This window comes from Mauremys reevesii, linkage group 3 (genome assembly GCF_016161935.1).
Source record: "Mauremys reevesii isolate NIE-2019 linkage group 3, ASM1616193v1, whole genome shotgun sequence".
NCBI lineage: Eukaryota > Metazoa > Chordata > Testudines > Geoemydidae > Mauremys > Mauremys reevesii.
The window spans coordinates 59,393,260-59,416,267 of NC_052625.1; positions in this window are offsets into that span (position 1 = coordinate 59,393,260).

Here is a 23,008-nt window from a genome sequence, read left to right on the forward strand (position 1 = left end):
AGCTCTGCCGTGTTGATTCTCCAAAGGGGTAAGGTCCTCAATGGTGTAAGTAGGGAGGGAAGCCCCTGTGCAGCCAGGGCTGAGCTGGCTTAAAATCAGGGAACCATACCTGGATCTCCCCTGAACTCCCATCTCCCGCTCACCTGGGCCAACTGTGGCTATGATACAATGAGAAGCCTGAGCCCTGTGTGACTTAGACCGGTCCTGAGCTGGGTTAGACGATGTGATGTTAGAAATCCTGGACCAGGTTCTCAGCTGAGGTAAATTGTCACAGTGCCATGGACGTACACTGAGCTATGACAATTTACACAAGTTGAAGATCTGGGCTGCTGGCAGCTGCAGGAGCATTGTCTGCAGTAGTTGCTATCACTGGGGGAGTAGAACCAGAGTTAGCAATGACAAAACATTTTTTCCAGAACCCCCCTAGAGTATTTACAGCCTTAGTATAAAAAAAACCTACGCCACTCTTTTCAGAAGACAAGAGTAGTACTTTGCTATCCAGGGAGGCCCCATGATTTCAACTCATTTACTCACAGAGTGAGATGTTACTTATTCCACGTGAATATATGTGACAGAATCCAACCTGGACTGATTGCATTTAAACCAGTCAGAAATTACCAGTTCAATACACAAACAAATGAACCCATCCGATTTTCTGCATGTGTTTTCCCTGCATATTCTTTAGCTTTGCCTTGGCATTTATACAGCAACGGGAGACTATTATCTTGTCAACAATGTTCCATTGCATTGACATTATCTCTTAATTACACAATTACTTTGTTATGTACTGTAGTACTAGCAATAAAATATTTGAAGTACTTCAAGCAAATCTAGGTTTAAAGGTTGTTGTTTTTTTAATTTACTTGATTCAAATGAACTGCTAAACTTAAGTGGGTTTTTGGGGGGTATTCTTGATGTACTAAGGAAGGAATTGTACAATGGGTATTAGAAAATGGATTGGTAAGATGCTGATGGCTGACGTATGCTCTGACTCCTGTTGTCATTCAATATGTGGCAATGGAACACTTTTTGGCCACATTCCTCCTTGTCATACCACTACGCATGTCATTGCAGTGGCCTGTATCCCTATCACTACATACATAATAGCGCTAACCAGCTCCACAATATTTTGCCTCTGATAAGTTATCAGAAGAGTGATCCCAAAATAGAACACAAGAATGAAACTAACAAAAAAGTTGTTAACCCAGTTAATGTAATTATATACACACATAAAGGGCCACATGCTGATTCCAGGTATAGATCCAGAATATCTCCATTGGTTTCTCATTGCAATGAGTAATGCAGGAGTAATGAGGAAATTCTATGGCCTGCGATATGCAGGATGTCAGACTAGATGATCTAATGATCCCTTCTGGCCTGAACATCTATTGATATAACTGGATGTAACCATAGCCCTGTGGAAGAATATGGATTAACAAATCAAAACTCATAAAAGGTGGGAAAAATAAGAAGAGATCAAAATTCACATTTACATGCCTCCCATCGCTGTAGTATCTGAACAGAAATAAGAATTCATTGATTTTCACAACCCCCTGTGAAGTAGGTAGGGCACAGCTATTATCCCCATTTTACAGATGGGGAACTGGGGCACAGAGAGACTAAATGACTTGCCCAAGATCATACCAGAAATCTACCACACAGCCAAGTACCTAGATCTCCTGAGTCCTAATCCTGTGCCCTCTCCACCAGACCATTCCCTATTAACAGCTGGCTCAGTCTAGTCCCATTCAAGTTAATGGGACTTTGCCAGAGACCTGAATGAGAGCAGAATCAGATCCTCATTGCTTAGATAAAAACATTGCAAAATCGATGAGTTTAAAATACAAAAGAAAACTCCATAGCCCTGTAAATATAGAGCACCGCACAATTTCAGACTCTGCATCATTTTTCCTACATCCCTCGCTTTGCCTCCTGACAAATCAATATTATAAAATACATAAAAAAAATAAAAATACAGTGCAGGCATCTAAATCGGAAAAAGTAGCAGTCTGCAGAGCCTTGCATCTTTAATCTGGATTTAGTCAGGCACATAGAGCCAGGCTTGGCTGATGCCCTCAGGCAAAGCATTCAACAGATTTACTGCATTACACTTAAAAAGTCTCTCATCCCTTTCACGTTCATGCATTTTTAAAGGAGTCACAAGCCAGGTATGTTTCCAGTCACCTGCTTGTCCTAGATCTTGGGACAATGAAGGAATATAGCAGACATTGCTCTTCGCTTGTGACACAGATGGCTCAATGGACAGGGTAAAACCAATGGGAACTGGAGACAGATGACTAGCTCCTTGATAGGTGTTAACTGATGTTGCTCTATTGACTTCAATAGAACTATATTTATTATTTCTATGTGGTAGTGCCTAGGGTTTCCAATCAGGCACTTTACAAACACATAACAAAATACAGCCACTGCCCCCAAATGCTTACAATCTAACCTAGTTACACAAGCTGAAGATCTAGACCGAAGCCTTTTTGGTGAATGGTCCTCTGCAGTGGAGTTCCCTTCCACAGTTAAAGAAGAGGATCATAAATCTGGCTGCCTTCATGTCAACATGCAAGGCCCATCTCTTTGCTAATGCTTTCCTGTAGCACCAATGAGACTTCCTTTCAAGAAGTAAGTGAGCTACTCTGCCAACTCTAGGAATGGGGAAAAGAAGAGCAGTGAAATGAATTCTGAGAATTCTTCCTGCTATAGAAAGGGGGTGAAAAGAGAAAACCCAGGTCTATAGTAGAGCACTCACGTGGACTGATACAGTTTTGAAAGACCCAGTCACTGAGGTAAGATCTTTTATTGGACCAACTTCTGTAAGTAAAGAGACAAGCTTTAGAGCGCTGTGTAAGCTCTAAAGCTTGTCTCTTTCACTTACAGAAGTTGGTCTGAGGGAACACCACCCATGCCACCATGGATGTCACCTCCTTGTACACTGACAGCCCTCGCCATGACAGCATTGCTGCCTGCCTCAAATATCGACAAGATAATGGACCACACTCAGATGTCCACCCCAAACGCATTGCCAAACTCATCCATTTCATCCTCATCCATACGATTTTTCTGTTCAACAACAAACGGGAGGCACGTGGGGGGGGGGGGAAGAGGAGAGGGAGCTGATAGGGGGCTGCTGGTGGGTGCTCAGCACCCACGATTTTTCCCCCCATGGTGCTCCAGCCCTAGAGCACAAATGGAGTCCGTGCCCATGACTGTAGAGGTGATTTGACTGCAGACAGGGGTACCATCACCCCCAGAGAGGGAATTCCAAGTGTAGGGGGAGAATGGAAGAAGAGACCAAGACCAGAATGGGAATGTTAGTGGCCAGCCACAGCTTTGAGTTCTTCCCAATAGTCTCTGAACCTGGAGCACTGAGCCCATCTGCTGTAGCCAATAGGTCTGTATGGCCTTTGCACTGTGTGTTCTATGCCCTGCCTAGACTGGAGCGCCCTGCTCTCGGATGCTAATAATGTTTTCATAATAGGATTTATGGGTTTGCTGTTGTTGTGCCTGGTGATGTTATAATGCCGGTGACGTTCAAAGGCAAGGAGGTGTTGACCCCAGCTCTTTTTTTCCCTGCGGGAGGTAAGTAACAGCTTTCAGTCGGAGTTTACACAAAATAATTCCCTTTGAATGACAAGAACAAATTGCATGCAAAGATCTCAGTGACCAAACTAGAAGGTTAAAGCAACCAAAAGGCAGCGAGCCAAGGAGAGAATAGCTATTTCAAGCATGTGATTGGACCTGATCCGCAGTGCTCACCCCTGCTTTCTCAACTCCATTCCCACCTGTGCTGTCCAGGTGCTCCCCTGCTTTCCCATCTATTCTGTGCTCTGCTCCCCAGCTCAGCCTGGCCCTGCAGCATCGCAGGAATTCCCCTGTTCTCCCCCATCTTTCCCTCATTCCGGTCTCTTCTATAACAAATCTAAAAATTCTTACCCACCGACCTGTCTCTTCCTCTTTCCTCTCCTCTCTTTGGAGTCACTTTCTGCTTTGTCTGCATTTTTGTGAATGAACAACTTTTTACATCTTCTTTTGTGAGATGAAAAAAAACAAAACAAAACAAAAGCAAGCAAACAAACAAAAAATGCAGCAACAAATGAGCCCAGTGAAATATCAGGGGAAACTGGTTAAATGACAGTCTTGAAATCGGCACCTTAATTGCATCACTAATGGGAGGTTTTAATTAATTGAAAAGCAATGAAGTGAATCATTTTTTGTTGTTGTTCCCATTAAGCATTGCCTGAGAAGCAAAGAAACCACATAACAAATCTTTACAAATCATGGGCATTTTCACTGAGGAGCAGAATAGCTGGTCCTGCATATCATTTTGCAAGGCTAGCAATAGTTCCTGACTTTGCAAAGTTCCATGTGAGTTTTAGGAAGCAGCCATTGGACTGGGTGGACTGATTGGGTTATATGTGCACGCCTGCCCTGTATTGGCAGGGCTGTATAATATCTGCTCAACTGTCAGTGAGCTAGAAGAGTTGATCCTTCAGGATTCTGGGAGAGAAACCTGATTGTGGGAGATTGATCTGATTTTGTAGTAAGTTCTATTCCCCCCTACATGTGAGTGGCTGATGGCTGGAGTGGTCTGTTACACTGTAAGCATTGCTATATAGCCAGAATACAATGACCTTGGCACAGTGGGGAAGGGTCTTTCAGTCAAAGAAGAGAAAGAAAGAAGCATCCTACTTCCTGGGATCCGTTGTGTGAGGCCAAGCTGATGGGAGAACAGATGGTGAGTGGAATCTTGAGGGACATCTACAAACCTGCTATGGAATCAGATGTGGCAGTGCAACCTGTCTTTGAGAAGTGACTGCATCTGTGTAGAATTAGCTGCTAGACTTTCGAAAAAGGGACTGGGCTTTCTCCCCTCTTGGTAAAAGAGGATAATTTGTAGCATTTTACACCCAGTGTAAATGACAAGACAGGGTGCAGGGCAATAGAGAACCAAGCCCAAATTGTGAGGGGTTAACTGAGACTCATTCTTAGCTCTTCGCCAACCTGTCTCACGAGTAGCCCTACGGCTTTCTGACTTTTGCATTTGGGAGCGGGATATGCTGTTTGTTTGGAAGTGGAAGATGTCAGCAAACTGACACGGTGCTTTAGAGCTCATGCCACTTTGATATTTATTATTGGTGTTGGTGCACACGTAAAGCAAGTGGTAGCCTGACTGCATTGGGGGGATTCGAGGGAGCAAATAAACAGACTCCAAGGTTGTTAGCGGCACAAACACATGCAAAGAAAATGCAGAGAACAATACATAATATCTTCAGTTTCTATAGAACCTTTGGTTCCTAAGGGCCCCTCTACAAACTGCACGTACAGACAGAGATTTTGTCACCCACGTCTGGAGCTGCTCGCAACCACCCGTTTGTTCACACAGTGTCCTTCAGAACATCTCCAGGTGGTGTACAACTAGCCATAATAAAATGTAATAACACAGAGTAATGCTGCACAACCACTTAGGACAGCAAGTTTAGAAGAAAACTGTATCCACTTGCATCGGGACTTAAGTTGGCAGAATGTAATTACCTAAGCTGGGATGTGAGGCAACTAACATCCCCATTCTTGTACACAGTGCTATGGGAACTTTAATGACAATAAATAATTAGGACTTCTTTGGGTTTATGTCTTATCTGAAAGGCATCCCCTCCAGCAGCACAGTGCTCACGATAGCTCCACGCTGGGGCGATGGTTCAGAACCGACTCCAAGGGAAGAGCACCACCGACTTTGTCATCAGCATCACTGCCTCTACCACCTTAATTTTTCCTGGAAGCACGTCTGGCCTCTGATGGGAGAAGAGCCTCAGCAGAAATGCCAGAGTGATTAGTAGAGCTGGCTGGGAAACTGAATTTCAATTTCGTGGAAAATTTCCAGGCTTGGGGGAAAACATTGAATAGAGTCGGGACGTAAAGCCAAAACTCTGAAATTTCCCATGGCAATGAAATTGCACAATGTTTCATTTTGGAAACACTGCATTGGGAATGTTTCATGTCTCCAAAATGAAATATGCTCCCTGGACTTCCAGGGAGCCTGGAAACCCTGGCTTCATGGCAGCCTTCCAGGTAAGTTGTCGAGGAGCCAGGGAGCCTGGGAGCTGAGTCCCCCAGGGCTTCCAGACTCTTCTGTGATGCACCATACTCCAGAATTGCCCCTAGGAGAGGCCCTGCTGGACCAGACAGTGACCTGGGGATTTGGGGGTAAAATCCCAGCAATAGTTTTTCGAGTTCCTCCCTGATCTGAAGGTGACTGGGGCAAGCTCTGGGCTTACTCTGAGGCTCAGAATGGCACAAGCAGGGCACAGTGTTTGGCTGACTAGATGTAAAAGGCAACAGGGCCAAAGCCTCAGCTGGTGTAGATTTGCTTAATTTCATTGATTTCCGTGGAGCCAGGGCAATTTATACCAGCTGGAGATCTGGCCCAAGTATGTACAGACTGTTATGGTGCATTAAGTGAACGTGGCTGGGGATTTTTCTGGTTTGCGTTACTTTGACTAACCTCTCTGTAAATAAACCTGAAATCCCAGGGAAGGTTTTGTCTAAATAGGATTCGGTTGACTTTCTGCAGAGCTATGCAGATCCGGATCTTATCATGGTATAAGAACAGCTGAGCTCTGAGGTTCTCCCACCTTGCAGATAACACCTATCCGCTAAAGCTGGTTAAATAGTTTTGAAAAATGAATAAAATAATAAAAGCACCAAGTCTGGTTTGCTGTGATTTGTGAGGCCATATAATTCATCATCCTCCAGTGTCTGGCTAATCACCAAGTATTGGTGAAAAAGTTTCACAAATTTTAGTGCAGTAATTTTTCATCCGAAAATTTGTACCTGAAAACATGCAGTGTAGCTGTAGCCGTGTTGGTCCCAGGACAGACTTGAAGAAGAGCTGTGTGTGGCTTGAAAGCTTGTCTCCATCACCAACAGAAGTCAGTCCAATAAAACGTATTACCTCACCCATCTAGTCTACTTGAAAATATGCTAGTCACTATTTGTTACTCTGCTGTTTAAAAAGTTGCAGACATCCAATCAAGAAACAGAAACAATACCATGTGACTTAGACAGCCAACCATACCATACCAATAATGAGTAGTCAAGTATACAGATTGCAAACAACCTGGTGTCGAGTACCATATAAAAACCTAAGAAGACTAGAAATACCATAGTTTGAAAACGATTGTTCAGCTAGATTCTGAAACAATGCTATTAATTTGACCTACTCTCAGCTACACAAAATTGTCCCAGTTCAGCATGTGCTTAACTTTAAGCACATGGATAACCCTAGTGAAGTCAATGGGCCTACTCACATGCTTAATGCTAGGCACCATCACACTTTCTTTCATGCTGCCCTGCAGCAAGGTGCTTTGGGTGGGCAGCAGACCTGGTAGCCTGAGCCTCCATCTCCAACCTTTCTATCAGTTCAAGGTATCCCAGTCCTCTGGATGAGGTCTTAGCTGGACTGGCCTCTTTGGTGGTAACCCCTAGCTCTGCTTTCCTTGGGCCTAAGGTCATAACTCCAGGGTAAGTAGGTGGACCTGGGCCCTCTCTCGCTCTCTCTCCATTGGGTCCTGGCCCACGACCCTGAAAATGAAGTGGCGTGCACCTGCCTAGGTTTGCCCGGCCCACTTGCTCACCTTCCCCTGGGCCGCGTCCTACCACCCCTGCCACTCAGTTTGGGGTGTGGTCAAAGTAGACTTAAAGTCTTTGCTCCCAAACCCCCAGAGCCTAGGGCCACTGTCTGTGGTCTTCTCAAACCCTTGCCCAAGGTTCTCCCTCCATCTTGGGGAGCGTCCAGGGGTGGAGAGGGGACACTCACAGCCAGGTCCCCTCAGTAGAAGCTTCCTCTCCTGTTGCTGCAGAGTGGTGCCCCTACAGGAAATGGACTCTTTTCTTTTCTTTCGCCCCCCCACCCCACACCCTTTATCTGGGGCTGCTGAAGCACTCTTTATACTGGTCCTCTCCCCAGGAGCATGCTCGGCAGTGCCTGAGGGGCCTGGCCTCCCCAGCCCAGTACTGCTCCAGCCTTTCCATGCTCTTGGCCTTAGGGCTAGTCTACACTGGGAATTTACATTGGCATAGTTATGCCTCTGAGAGGGTGTGAAAAATCCATACCCCTGAGCGATGTTGCTATGCCAGCTTAACCCCCTGTGTAGCCAGCGCTAGGTGGAGGGAAGAATTCTTCCCTCGACCTAGCTAATGCTTCTCAGGAGAGTGGATTGTCTGTGCCAATGGGAGAACCTCTCCCATCAGTGTAACTAGTGTCTACACTGAAGTGCTGTAGCAGCACATTTGCAGCTGTGCCGGTGTAGCATTTTAAGTGTAGACAAGCCCTTATTGGGGTGTTTGTAAACCCTGTCATATGCCCCTTATTATTTTTATTTGTATTACCTAGGAGTCCTAGTCACGGACCAGGATCCACAGGGCTCGGCCTTGTGCATGCAAGGAGCTCTCCTTAAACATCCATTAGGGTAAGACTTAAATTCTCAGAGACTATTTCCTGGAGCCCCCATGTCCCTGCACCCCCTTTTGGGGCTCCAGTCTTCAGCTGCGGGGCAGAGATCTTGGGGGCTTCGGACCTGCGAGGAGGGAGGAGGCACCAGTGCTGGGGACTTCAGCCCTACTGGGGTGGGGTGGAGCACCGGGGCTGGAGGCTTCAGCCCCACAGGGGGGTGCCCCCAGGGCTAGGGGCTTCACCACTTGGGAGACACTGGGACTTGGGGTTTCAACCCCATTAGAGTTGCTGTGGGTCCTGTGGGTTTGAAAATATTTACTGGATCTCTTCTCTGGACAGCTCCGGCTGCATTTAAGCCCTGCGTTACGGGGCCTCATTGTTCTCCTTCATTTTCCTCTTTAATGGTGGGAGACCAACAAAAACCTCAGCAATGGTTAAGCAGATGGTGCGCCGAGACCACTGCCCATTAAACTGCTGAGTACTGTCTCATTGTTTCCTTGTACTCCCGCTGTCTGCCTGTTGCATCCACTTCCCTCATCTTATACTTAGATTGTCTTTTTGTTCTGGGTTCACACAGTGCCTGGCACAGCTGGGGCCCTCACCCATGATCGAGGCCCTTAAGCGCTACTGCAATACAAATAAATAACAATAATAACCTTAATACTCTGCACAGGATGTGAGCAATTTAGGTTGGCTGCGGAAGTGTGTTCAACAGCCCTTCTAGAATGGATGGGCTCTGTCTACGGAGGTGCTAACAATGGAGAGCCTATTAGAAAAGAACTGGCAAGAGACTCTTCCTGGAGCTAATAATAATGTTAAAGAACTAAGCAGGGAAGATAGAAGTCATTAAGAATGAAGAGAGTTTTTAAAGTAGAATAGAAAAGTATTTAAGAGAACAGGGGATAGATTAGCAGAGGGAAATGCTGATGAAAAACATATATCGACATAAATAGGCTTATGATTAAAAGCTGAATTAGTGAACATGGCTAAGAGGATTAAAAAGAAAAAATTAAGCTAAATGGCTGAGATAGGACTATCTCTGCCGCTACGAACAGCCGGAGGTTTATCATCCTGCAACAAGGTTCACCATGCAAGGAGAGATCACAGAGGGCTGCACTTGACACAGTTTGCTGCGTGACAGATGTGAGCCATCGGAGCTAGTAACAATCAAGCCTGTATGTTCCCCACTTGCCATCCCCTCCTCTCCTTTATGATTAGCCCGGGTTTGAAGTGCAAGAATATTGCCATCTACTGGTGTGCCACAAACAATCCACCAGGGTGGAATTCCCTCTGGAGGTGGGAACCATCATTTCTGAAATTGACAATTTGGGGGTCCTTTATTTTCCTGAGACTGAAACAGTATCTGGAGGCTGGGATATTTCAGTGGACTTGACAGCCAATATTTTTAAAACCGGGTGCTTAAGGTTAGATCCCTACATCCAGATTTAGACACCAACCAAGGCAAGGCAGCCTGAAGTGTTAGAGCACCAGCATCTCGGTCTGACTGCCCATATCCTTCCTTCCCTTCCCAACTGCCTGCCTGTATCCTTCCCCTCACAGAGTGAACTGCACTGATTCCACTATGCATGGTCGGCAGGGACATGGAGGTCAGGGTGGGATCTCAAGGGAACACCCTGATTGAAGAAATATAAACATGCAGTCTCATTCACTCATGCAGGCTCAAGTCCTCCACTCAATGTCCATGGGCAGAAAGGAAATAATTCCCCTTGGATCTTCACTCAGGGAGTGCTCCCTTTGTGGCACTGCAATCGCTGGGACCCAGCAGAAAGTCCTCGGGGCAGCATGGGTGGGAAGGATGCAAGTATCATCCTTCTGCCAACCCCTGAAGCAAAAGCTAATGGTGACAGAGGCTGGGTTCACTTTTTCAATCCACACCTCACATCCCAAAGGAGGGCTCCAGGAGCAGTTACCAGTAGGGGAGCATCTAGAGGGAAACTGCCCAGGAAGAGTACAGAGGAACCTCCATTCTTGACGCGTTTACAGTCCTCCATACATACTTTTTCCAGCCCAGAGAGTCATTTGAGCCTTAGACTAAAGAGCAGTATTTCCTGACTGCAACATGAGAAACAGTGGATGTTTGCACTCCACCCCACCCCAGAGGTCAGTGCAGGATCTCTCCCTACAGTACAACCTCCAGTGCTTTCAACCATCCAGATTTAGAGGATCAAAGTAATGGAGCTTCCACTACTATGTTGGGAAGCTATTCCATAGTCTAACAGATCTTCCTCTTAGCCAGGGGCGGCTCTACAAAGTAGGCTGCCCCAAGCAGCGCGGAGCGCTGCGCCGCCCTTCCCCAGTCCCGCGGCGGGTCCCCTCTTCCCGCGGCTCCGGCTTCCTGGGAGGGCGGCATTTGGCTCCGGTGGAGCTCCCGCCGGCATGCCTGCGGCAGGTCCACCGGAGCCCGGGACGAGCGGACCTTCCGCAGTCATGCCTGCGGGAGCTCAACCGGAGCCGCGGGAAGACGGGACCCGCCGCAGGCATGACTGCGGCAGGTCCGCTCGTCCCGGGCTCCGGTGGACCTGCCGCAGGCATGCCGGCGGGAGCTCCACCGGGGCCAAATGCCGCCCTCCCCAGGATGCCGCCCCAAGCGGGCGCTTGGCCCGCTGGTGCCTAGAGCCGCCCCTGCTCTTAGCACATTTTTCCTTTGCTCAATCTCATCCCATTGAACACACTTTTACCCTCCTTGAACCATGCTAAATTATTCCTATTTTGGGGAAGATACTCTTCAAAGTACTTGCATGTTATTATTATTCCCTCACTAGCTCCATCTCAGTTACCCCAATAGATAAAACTACAGAGATGCTAGAATGAGGCTGACCCATAGGTCTGATTTAGTAATAGGGATCCACACTGGGATGAAAACAAAATTTTCTAACATATTTGTGAAACGGAATTGTGTCAAATGTCTGTTTTTGGATTGAAATGATTCGGATCTGTCTGTCTGCCTCTCTCTCTGGAGACTCCACCTTGGACCTCAGACATGTTCCTGTCAAAAACTTTGTCAAATTGCTCTATCTCCACAAAAGATTTCAGCTTTGACGAAACATATTTTGACCAAAAAAAGTGTAGTCAAAAATATTCTCACCAGCTCTACCTGTAGGATTGTTCTATCACAATTGGAGCAGGAAGATTTTCCACCAGCTAGTTATTTTCCCATGTGCTCGCTGCTCCTAGAGTTAACACTTTGCTCTTGCTGGCTGAGGTAAAGTTTCTATACACTGTGGGCTAGACCCGTGCTGGCTGTAAATAAGCAGAGCTTCAGCATCTTCAGTGATGCTATGTTGGCTTACAGAAGCTGAGGTATGACCCCACTGACTTAAATGAAGCTAAATCCATTAACACCAACTGAGGATCTAGCCCACTGACTTCAGTGCAGTCATGTTGATTTATACCAGCTGTGGGTCTGGCCCTGTATACGTTCCCCTGGCTAGTACGTATTTCTATCTCATCTTAGGGAGCACGGCACAATAGAGAACTGGATTTTTTTCCCCACTTCAACAAATTTGATTCAGACTTCCATTTATCACCTTCCTTGTTGATCCAATGGAGCTAAACTCCCATCCCTCATAGTCCTGGACTGTGTGACAAGGCTCCCAGGGGACATTACCTGCACACTGAATGAATGAACAAGTCTAGAAAAGGTCAGATAGTTTCCTACCTAATTTTGACAACTTTATCATGCTTCTTGGGCCTTCTGGAAAATTTTGAAAATGGTTCTATTTAGAGACAGTTCTGCCCATAATTCATCTATCTTCAGAGCTTTTTCCTTCCCCTGTTTTTTAAAGACTAGGGACATTATTATAAAAATACTTCATGCCTAGATAGTGCCTTTCATCAAGAGATTGCAGAACACTTTTCAAAGGTGGGTAGTATTATTATTCTCCTTTGACACATGGGGAAATTAAGGCAGAGAGAATTTAAGGGCCTGATTTTCATGAATGCTGAGCACACATAAGTCCAACTGAACTAAGACCTGCAGACACTCAGCACCTTCCAAAAACAGGCCCTAGGGTCTCAATCCAGCTTCCGCTGAAGTGGATAAAAGTCTTTCTATTGATTTTAATGGGAGCTGGACCAGACACTAAGTGACTTGCCCAAGGTCACACAGGGAAGCAGTGGCAACTCCCACCTTCATGGAAAAGTCATATACAACTTAACAGAATTTTTTTTTAAAAGAACATTTTATAGAATTGAATAGATAATTATATCCCTGCTTTAGAATTCTATAGGATGGTCCAAAAACCTATCTAAAGGATCTCATTCACTGGAAAGTTCTTTAGAATAATTTCTCTGGAATCCATCTGGTTTCCTTCTATAAGGGACATTCCCATATAGGTGCATTCAGTAAACAGTGTATAGAAGCAACTAAAATTCAGTTTTTCAGCCTGTGCCTATATGGTTCTTTATAGGTATCAAAGAATTGTGTGTGTGTGTGAGAAAAAGGCCTAATGCTAATCTACTCTTGTATGTGAATTTGGTACAAGGTGCCAGATTGGCACCCCCAGAGAGTTGCATTATAGACAAAGTCCTATTGAATTTCATGGGGATGGAAGCCCATTGAATTCTATAGAAATTTCTCTAAAAACCCATTAAAGGTAATAAGAAATGCTAACTTTCCTAGAGTTTTTTTTTAAAACCATCCTGTAGCATTCTGTCACAGACATATCATTCTTTATGATGTTTAAAGAAAGCCTGTAGACATTTTCCATTAAATTCTAGAGGATGCCTCCATAAGGGTGACGTCCTCTTTTAAACCAGAGAACAGGTACAGCCTAGGCAACAGCCATACAAACTCCCCACTTCTTCTCCTACTGTGCCTCAACTGCGCCCTAAAGCGACCAACTCCAGGCAGGAGCCGGTACATCATTCTCCATGGCCCATGCAGGCCTTGGCATCAGAGTTTTTCATTTATTTATTTAATCATTTCAATTTAAAATAATGAAAAGATGGCTACTGTCCAAGGCTGTAGGTGCCCTAACACATCATCATAATACAATGAAATCCCATCGGCATTAAAGTGATCCTTTCAATAGAAACTGATAGACTTCTTTCCACCTTAGGGTGACCAGACAGCAAGTGTGAAAAATCAGGAAAGGGTGTGGTGGTGGGGGAGTAATAGGCACCTCTGGAAGACAAAGCCCTGAATATTGGGACTGTCCCTATAAAATTCATTGTTCTGAGAAACATGCCTCCAGCTCTCTTCAGAGACCTGATCAAACAGGTGTTTCTGCAGCTTGCTTGGGAGGTCACCAGATTCGGGCTACTTTTGGACCAAGGGCTAGGGGAAGCAAGTTCTGGAGTCCTGGAGCCCTCACAGAAAACACCCTGCCAGCCACCCCCTCTCTTGTGTAACAAGGGGGATCTAGCTAGAGTGCCTCTGCTGACCACAGCCTTGGCAGTATGGCCTGGGGATAGAGAGAGAGAGACTGGTCACAAATCACTTAGGGCTTCATAGGGCATAACCCACACTTTAAACAACCTCCAGAGACCAATGGGCAACCAGTGCAGATTCTGGAGCACTGGTGTTACATGCTCCAGCAAGTGAGCCGCTGCATTCTAAAGTGCATAATGGGGCTGCAGTGATGGTGGCTGTGTGGGACGAATATCGTTCAGTAGCAACAGGCCTGAGTCTGACCTACACCTCTTTTCACATAGTTCCCCAAAATAGAAATCAGAGAGTCACTTTTTTGGGGGGGGGCATTACAAATATGGGCTGGATTGGAACCAGTGTCTCTGGAGCCCATTCTCAGTCTCCCACCAAGATAGCTAGACGACCGCTCCCCAGCAGCAATGGTTTGTGGGAGAATCCGAGCTGTGCCACCACTTCCCTTTGCTCTTTTTATTCCATTCTAGCCAAAGCTGAATAAATCTGATTTGGAACTTTTCTTTCCTTTCTCTCCCTCCTTCCATTCTTCCCCTTGCTCTTCTCTGTTGTACTGTCTGTGTGACGCTCCACTTCCCCTCTACACACACCTTTCAGGGCTGTCTTTCAAACAGGGGATTTGGGAGAGATTAAGCAGGCAGACAATATCATTAGTGTCTCTTCCCTCCAGGGACCTGAAACCCTTTGAACTGAAATACACTCTCTGCTGACATTTGCATATACTTCTTGCTGCCTGCTCAAAGATGCAGAAAGGAAGAGATGTTTCCCTGTGTCCTTTCAGAAACAATACCTTGCTGTAGTTGTTGGCTAGCATGTAAACCAGGGAGAATAGTAGAGCTGTGTGAATAGTTCATTTTTTGGTTCAAATAATAGCAAAAACAAAACAACCAAACAAAAAAGACCCCCCCCCAACATTTTGGGTCAAAGGACACTAAATGTAGCATTTAATATTAATACTTTCTTTCCCTCACACCCTTTAACTGTCTTATCTATTTAGACTGTCAGCTGTTGGGGGCAGGGACTGACACTATGTCTACATATATCAACTCCCCAGGAGAGGCACGGAGCACACCACTTAACCCTCCACAAGACATGCTGAGGGAATGGACCAGCCTCAGGCACACACTGACAGATTCCCATTACAGATCAGTGTAGCCAGCTTCCCAACTCAGCCTGGCCTAGCAAGGAATAAAACACACAAAGCTTTCTAGTGCTGTGGGCTGAGCCACTGCAAAGAGAGAGATGCTAATAAAGACAAACAGTCACAGTTAAACAAATCCATGACCTAAAAGGATTTCATAACTGTCACTCCAGGACTGATGAGAAACCACAGAGCTCTGCTGCCTCTGTGTTTGTCTTTCTGCGTCTATTAACTGGAGTCATTAAAAAGGTCCATAATACTCCCCAGAGTCATTCAAGATGAAACCACCTTTTTGTTGACTCTGGTTATTATTTCCCATCTGGGGCGGGTTCCCATGACCCACAGGCCTTTGCTATGCGTAGGGTATAAGTGATGATCTATGATGGCTGAGTGATTCAATTCTAATTCTCTGGCTTGTTGCACATGGTAGGTTAGGATAAATACAATAAATTCTGGCATGCTGGTAATGGGAAATAAGCAATGAAGCGAAGTCCAAAACAAGAACAGGGACACTTTGCAAAGGATAAATCAACATTTGATAGATCAGTAGTGACCAAAAACCATGACAGTCTGATGCCTGTTTAGTGGCCTGTGTGAAATGGATTGGGGAAGGCCTTTGTCCTAGCTAGGAGTCTATATCACAAAATAAACATCACTACAGCTGCTTGTTACTGTCCTGGCAGAAAGGACCAGGAATGAGTGGGCTCAAAACACAGGCCTCTCCATCTCACCCCTACAGGTAGGTGCACTCAGGTCAGAGTTCAGCTATACAGGTGGGCTAGTCTGGGGATAGCTTGCATTTCTACAAGCCAGACAGCGTAAGTAAAATAAGAAAGGAGGCCACCTTAATTGTGTTTTATATGGTTACAAGTACAGCTGGCTGAAACATTTCATTAAAAAAAATGTTTTTGATACAAAATGGCCTTTTCTTCTGAATGAAAGTTTGTATGGAAAATTTGTATCTTAAGAAATGTTCCAGTGTTTCAACAAAACCAGAAAACCAAACATTTTTCTCCTCTTTCTCCCGTTTTGTCAGTGGAACAGGTGGGGAGGGGAAAAGAGAGAGGAAAAATCTGAAAACTCCCAAATCAAATAATTATCGGTTTTCAAAAACTGAACCTTTTCAGGGGTTCTTTTCCTTAAGAAAACAAAACATTTTCACCAAAAATATTCAGTGAAAAATAATGACCGTTTCCAATCACTTTTCCATATAAGGTGGCTAGTCTGGTGGAATGACCAAAAGATTGGATACAGGAAGACCTGAATTCTAGTCCCAGCTCTATAACTGACTTCTTTTGGGCTAGTCTCTTCACCTCTGTGTTTCATCTATAAAATGAGGACACTACCCACAACACACCCTGGAAGGTAGGAGGGTCAGACATTAATAAGCGAATGTCAATACAGTGCTATAGAAATACTAACTATTACTGCTATTATTACAAGGGAGGCGCACATTCAAGAGGGATCTGCCATGTGGGTGTGATGTTCTGGGGTTTACAAAGGCCAGTATGGGATTTGGTCACCGCCTCCAAGGGGTCTTGTGTCTGTGTAGTTATGGTCCAGAATGCTGACCCCAGCAACCCACGAGCCTCAATTTGCCCAGCCTGGTTACTCTTTGCAGGTTGACCTTAGTACCCTTCCCATCCCAAAATCTTCCTACTGTAGGGACCAGTCCTCTCACTGAACTCTCACAGACAAAGTGTAAGGTTTGCTTCTTCTTCAGAGACCGTAAAACACTCCAACCTGTCGGCTTCCTAGGATCTGCTATTGTGTGGCCAGGGAGGTTGAAGTGTTCTCCTACAGGTTTTTGTATATTGCCATTCCTAATATCTGATTTGTGTCCATTTATCCTTTTCCGCAGAGACTGTCCAGTTTGGCCGATGTACATAGCGTATGATGGCTTATGCCAGCAATGACCCTCTGCTACGTACATCGGCCAAACTGGACAGTCTCTACGGAAAAGGATAAATGGACACAAATCAGATATTAGGAATGGCAATATACAAAAACCTGTAGGAGAACACTTCAACCTCCCTGGCCACACAATAGCAGATCATAAGGTGGCCATCCTGCAGCAAAAAAACTTCAGGACCAGACTTCAAAGAGAAACTGCTGAGCTCCAGTTCATCTGCAAATTTGACACCATCAGCTCAGGATTAAACAAAGACTGTGAATGGCTTGCCAACTACAGAGCCAGTTTCTCCTCCCTTGGTTTTCACATCTCAGCTGCTAGAAGAGGGCCTCATCCTCCCTGATTGAACTAACCTCGTTATCTCTAGCTTGCTTCTTGCTTGCATATATATACCTGCCCCTGGAAATTTCCACTACATGCATCCGACGAAGTGGGTATTCACCCACGAAAGCTCATGCTCCAAAACGTCTGTTAGTCTATAAGGTGCCACAGGACTCTTTGCTGCTTTTACAGATCCAGACTAACATGGTTACCCCTCTGATACTTAAAAACAACAGACTCTCCCTGTGTTTCTTCATAAATATCTGCATGCGATTTCCCCCCATCACGGGACAAAAAGACCCAGCAAGCTGGAAAGCATGCAGGCTGCTGTCAGCATTTCATGTAATGCCTTCATCGGATTAAATATCTGAACAGTTCCATTAATCTTGCAGTTAGTTGCACCAAATTGCATTACCCTCACTAGCGACAGCTGGAGGAATAACTGCCTAAAGCCATCATCATATTGCTAACATATTTACCCTCTCTGCCCATGATGGATTCCGTGGTAATCTAATCTTTGGAACCCTCTCTGAGAGACAATGTACCCTGCCGAAGACTATTTTGCCTGCAACTCCCCGTTGTAATGGCTTTATCGAAATAGATACTCTATTATTCTTTCCCCTCCTTTACCTTTCGGCAGGCAAGCAGCATCCAGCCTAAAACCTGATTAGCAAAATGTGCAGTGTTTTGAAGTAGGAGAGTGAGAGAGCAGAGGAATTATCAGGCAAATGTGCTCCAGCTCCTATCCTTCCCCCTTGTCATGGACTATCTCACTCCAGGAGGGATTTAAAAATGTCATTGCACACTTGTGCATGGCTGCACAGATTCAGACTCTTGCTTTGTGTCAGTTGCAGGTGTAACTGACCGCTGCCTTCTAACCTATCTCCTACTCCACAATGCCTCTTGCAAATGTAGAAGCCTCTGCACATCCCTGGCAGGTGTAAATCAGCATTACTCCTCTGAGGGCAATGGAGCTATGCCAATTGACACCAGCTGAGGATCTGCCGCAGAGGGTTTGATTCTCCTCTTACACCAGTTCAGTATCTCTTGTAACTCCAACGATTGTAGTGGAGTTCCACTGATGTAAATGAGAGGCAGTGATAAGTGAGAGGAGCATGTGGCCCAGAGAGACTTGAATCCAGCCAGTCTTCTCTCTTTCTCCATTTCTAACCTGCTCCATTTCCCACCAGCTTTCCTGCTTGCAGTGCTCCAACTCACCATTCCCATGGCACATGTCAGGGGCCCACCTCTATTGCTTATGTCCGTGAATGGTTTGCAGCTCGGTTCGGCAGAGCTTGCCCTGTTACCCACCACATGATTTCACATGTGAAATCTGAATCAGGCCTCTAATCTTTATAACATTTTGCAGCATTTACACGGTGATCTAAATTGCCACATAGTGAAGTAAATGCCTCACCTAAAGAATGTAGAGGGGGTGGAGAAAAGCAGAAACAAACACTCTGATAAATGCCAGCATTGGCTCACTCACTCTTATTTAGCAGTCGTAGGGCCCAATTCTGCTCTCTGTTACAGTGGAGTCAGGGCACCCAATGAAGAGTTACAGCGGTGTAAATCCATCATAGCCAAGGAGAGAAGAATCAGGTTTTTAAGCACAGTATAATCATCCGGCAGTTTCTACAGACTGCATAATGAAGCTGCTTGGAGCTCAAGTGATGCACAATTTCTGGTAATTCTGGAACTACCGGTTAAAACTGTACATTCCCCATTCTTCAAAAAGTGACATATTAAATTGTGAATATTGCATCACATTAAGGAGCAGGAAGAAATTGCAAGCACCATCTGAAATTCACAGGTACAGAAACACTGTCGGCATCCTTAATATGAAAGTTTTTAATTTGATAGTTTATATTCCATTAGCATCCCTCATCTATCAGACTTGAAGTGCACAAATGTACCATAGGACACACCACTTTGCGTTTGCAGAGACAGAGCTGTGAGGTGCATAAGAAAAATATTTCTTGAGGCTCAAAAACAAAAAACAAACCCTCCCACACAACTCTCTGCCCCCAAACCAAAAAAAGAGATGGGAAAATGAGTGGTGAGCATGAGGTGCAGACAATATTGAAAACCAGCACAGTTATATTTCTGCAGAGTCCCTGGAAAAGGTCATAAATATATATGATCTCCCAAGATCTAATTAGAAACGGAAGATCTATAACAGCAGATCAAGCTAATGGTCCATTTGGGGTGGTATCCTATGGTCTCCAACATGACCAATGACAGTTGGTTCAGAGGCAAGCAAGAAAATAATACCCAAAATGCATCTGACAAATACTTTCTCATGAGGGAGGGTTCTTCTCGATCTTGCAGATGACGACCAGTATAGGCCCTGAATCTTGACCAAATGACACTCTTTGTACTTTGGATCTTCTAACTGTACGATCCTTAATCCTGGTCTACACTTGACAGTGTTAAAAAGCCATACCCCTTAGCGCTGTAGCTATGCCGACCTAACCCCTGGTGTAGACACAACTATGTTGATGGAAGAATGCTTACAGCTACACATCTGAGGAGGTGGAGTTCCTACAGTGATGGAGAGACCCCTTTCATTGCTATTATATGCATCTACATGCTGGGATTATCCCAGCATAGCTATGGAGCCGTAGTTCTGCCACCATAGTCCCTGTGGTGTAGAGAATATCCTGTTATGTGAATACCTATCTACATTTTATTTAGGTACTCGCCTTAATCGTATCCCATGGCAGAGTTATGCTGGTTAATTATGTTGCATTAAGTGGTATTTCCTTTAGTCCATTTTAAATGTGCTAGCCAAGTTCTTTAAAAGTGGCTAGTGAACTTGAGTGCCTCACCTTTAGGGTATGCAACTTGAGATCCCTCAAAGGGGCCAGATTTTCCAAGGGCAGGCTCTCAGCACTTTCTGAAAATCAGGCCCCTTTAAAGCATCTCAAGTTGGACACCCAAAACCTGAGCCACCCCAGATGACTAGGCAATTCTGAATATCTTGGCCGCTGCCCTTTGGTGTCAGGAGTGTGCTCCTGGGGCGAGTACAATCTTCTTCTGTAGAAATGGACAGCATTCAGATTCCTGGATGAACCTTCCCTACAGCCAGGTAGGTTATGCTCTCTTGCACTTGAGTGCTTTGATTTGATTCACTCCTGCTTGCAAGCTACCGTTGTTATGCTAAGGATTACCCATACACTATATAGGCATTTTCTACATAATATGATTTTGCAAAGCCAGATTATTCCCTCCATTTTACCCTGTTCTACAATATAAGAACAAGTGACCACTCAATAAAATTAAAGGGCAGATGCATTTAATTTAAAGAACCAATAAAAATATTTCTCCAGGAAGTGCGTAGTGGACCTGCAGAACTCAGTGCTGCAGGAAGCTGTCAAGACAAATGTAGTAGTTGGGCTTTCAACAAGGATGGATACTTAAGACCACTTGAGCTGTGCAATCCAAGATCTAGGTAATCATATCTCATTGTTCAGGACAGTGTCACACTTTGATTTCAAAACTAGAACAATATAAAATGAACATGGCACACATTAAATGGACTAAAAACTGGCAAACTGATCAGTCTCAAAATGTATTTGTAAATGGGGAATCATCATTAAATAGGTGTGTTTCCAGTGGGGGCCCACAAGGATTGAAATTGGCCTTACGCTATTTAACATTTTTATCAATGACCTGAAAGAAAACAAAATCATCATTGATAAAGTTTGCAGATGACACAAAAATTGGGGGAGTGGTAAATAATGAAGAGGACAGGTCACTGATTCAGAGCAGTCTGGATCACTTGGTAAATTAAGCAAAACAAACAATATGTCTTTTAATACAGCTAAATGTAAATGTGTACATCTGGGAACAAAGAATGTAGGCCATGCTTACAGCATGGGGAACTCCATCCTGGGAAGCAGTGACTCTGGAAATGATTTGGGGATCATGGTGGATGATCAGTTGTACATGAGCTCACCGTGTGATGCTGTAGCCAAAAGCATTAATGTGAGCTTGAGATGTGTAAATGGGGACTCTCGAGTAGGAGAAGAGAAGTTATTTTACCTCTATATTTGGCACTAGTGCAACTGCTGCTGGAATACTGCACCCAGTTCTGATGCCCACAATTTAAGAAGGATGTTGAAAAATTGGAGAGAGTTCAGAGAAGAGCCACAAGAATGATTAAAGAATTAGAAAATCTGCTTTATAGTGACAGATTCAAGAAGCTCAATCTATTTAGCTTAATAAAGAGAAGGTTGAGGGGTGACTTGACTACAGTCTATAAGTATCTACATGGGGAACAAATATTTAATACTGGGCTCTTCAATCTAGCAGAGAAAGGTGTAACACGATTCAATGGGTGGAAGTTGAAGCTAGACAAATTCAGACTGGAAATGAGGCATACAGTTTAACAGTGCGGGTAATTGCCCATTGGAACAATTTACCAAGTGTTGTGGATTTTCCATCACTGGCCATTTTAAAATCAAGCTTAGATGTTTTTCTAATAGATCTGCTCTAGGAATTATGTTGGGGGAAGTTCTATGGCCTGTGCTATATAGGAGCTCAGACTAGATGATCACAGTGGTCCCTTCTGGCCTTGGAGCCTATGAATACAAGCAACTGATCACCATAGGGATCAGGAAGGAATGTCCAATCTTCTTCTCCCTATGCTTCATGTATAGCATTACCCAAAGGGCTAGATGCATTATAAAATGGCTTAACCATATTCAGAAGCATCATGTATTGGCCTCTGTTGGAGGCAGTCTATCTTTTGTGTTAGGCCTATGGATCCAGCTACTCCTATGTTCTTGTGAAATGGTCAGGTACACTTAGAGATGAATGAGAATGATTCAGTAAGATGGACGTGTCTTTGAAGTAGTGGAGATGGAAGAAGGGGAAGGATCACAGGATCACTGCTTGGTTACTGTCTTTACACGCTGAACCTTTTCTCCACAACCAACTCAGATGAGCAACACCTCCACCTTGTTTTGTGAAACTCTTTCAAGACCTTGCTGCTTTGGGGGGGCGGGGACGGGCGGAAGGAGCAGGGGTTGGATTAGTTCCTCATGTGGATGTACCAGCCTCCCTAGAAGTAGCAACATCAGGAGCCAGAAGCAGCATCCCCCTGTCACTTGAGGAAGCCAAGTATTTTTGGTATGCCACAGGTACCAGCTATTTCCACAGTGTCAATTCATTTCTGTTCATCACACTTATATTGAGAATTGCTGCAGTGCTGAGACTGAGTCTAAGTGTCTTGTCACAATTAAAAAAAAATCAACATTAATATCCAGAGAAGGGACTGAGCCAAACCCCTCCCCCCCACCCCGCCCCCAGTTCAAACAGCCCTGAGATTTGGGGGCAGGCCCATGGGGATATTTGGATCTGAGTCTGAGTTTTGTGGCTGGCCCTACCTCTTTAACATGGCTTAACTAGAACTTCAGCATTGAAAACCATTTTTCTTTGCAGGCAGGGGCTGTGTATGTTTGGGAATCCCAACCTGGATCTGGGTTATGTGGACGAACACAAATCACCTCTTGTGATCATCGTGGTTCAAAATCAAAATGCAATTTTGGGGCTTGGGACCATTTGTACTGGTATCTGTTCAGTGGAAGCAAAACACCAGAAGGAAAATAGCCATTGTGATTCGCAGAGATTGGGCCGGAAACCCAAGGAATGTGACACCACACAGATCCCAAAAGGTGTCATTGCTGACAGTATCACACACACATTTACAGAGAGCAGATGCTCTGAGATCAGCCACACAGAACTGAAGACAGTTTGCACAGTGCT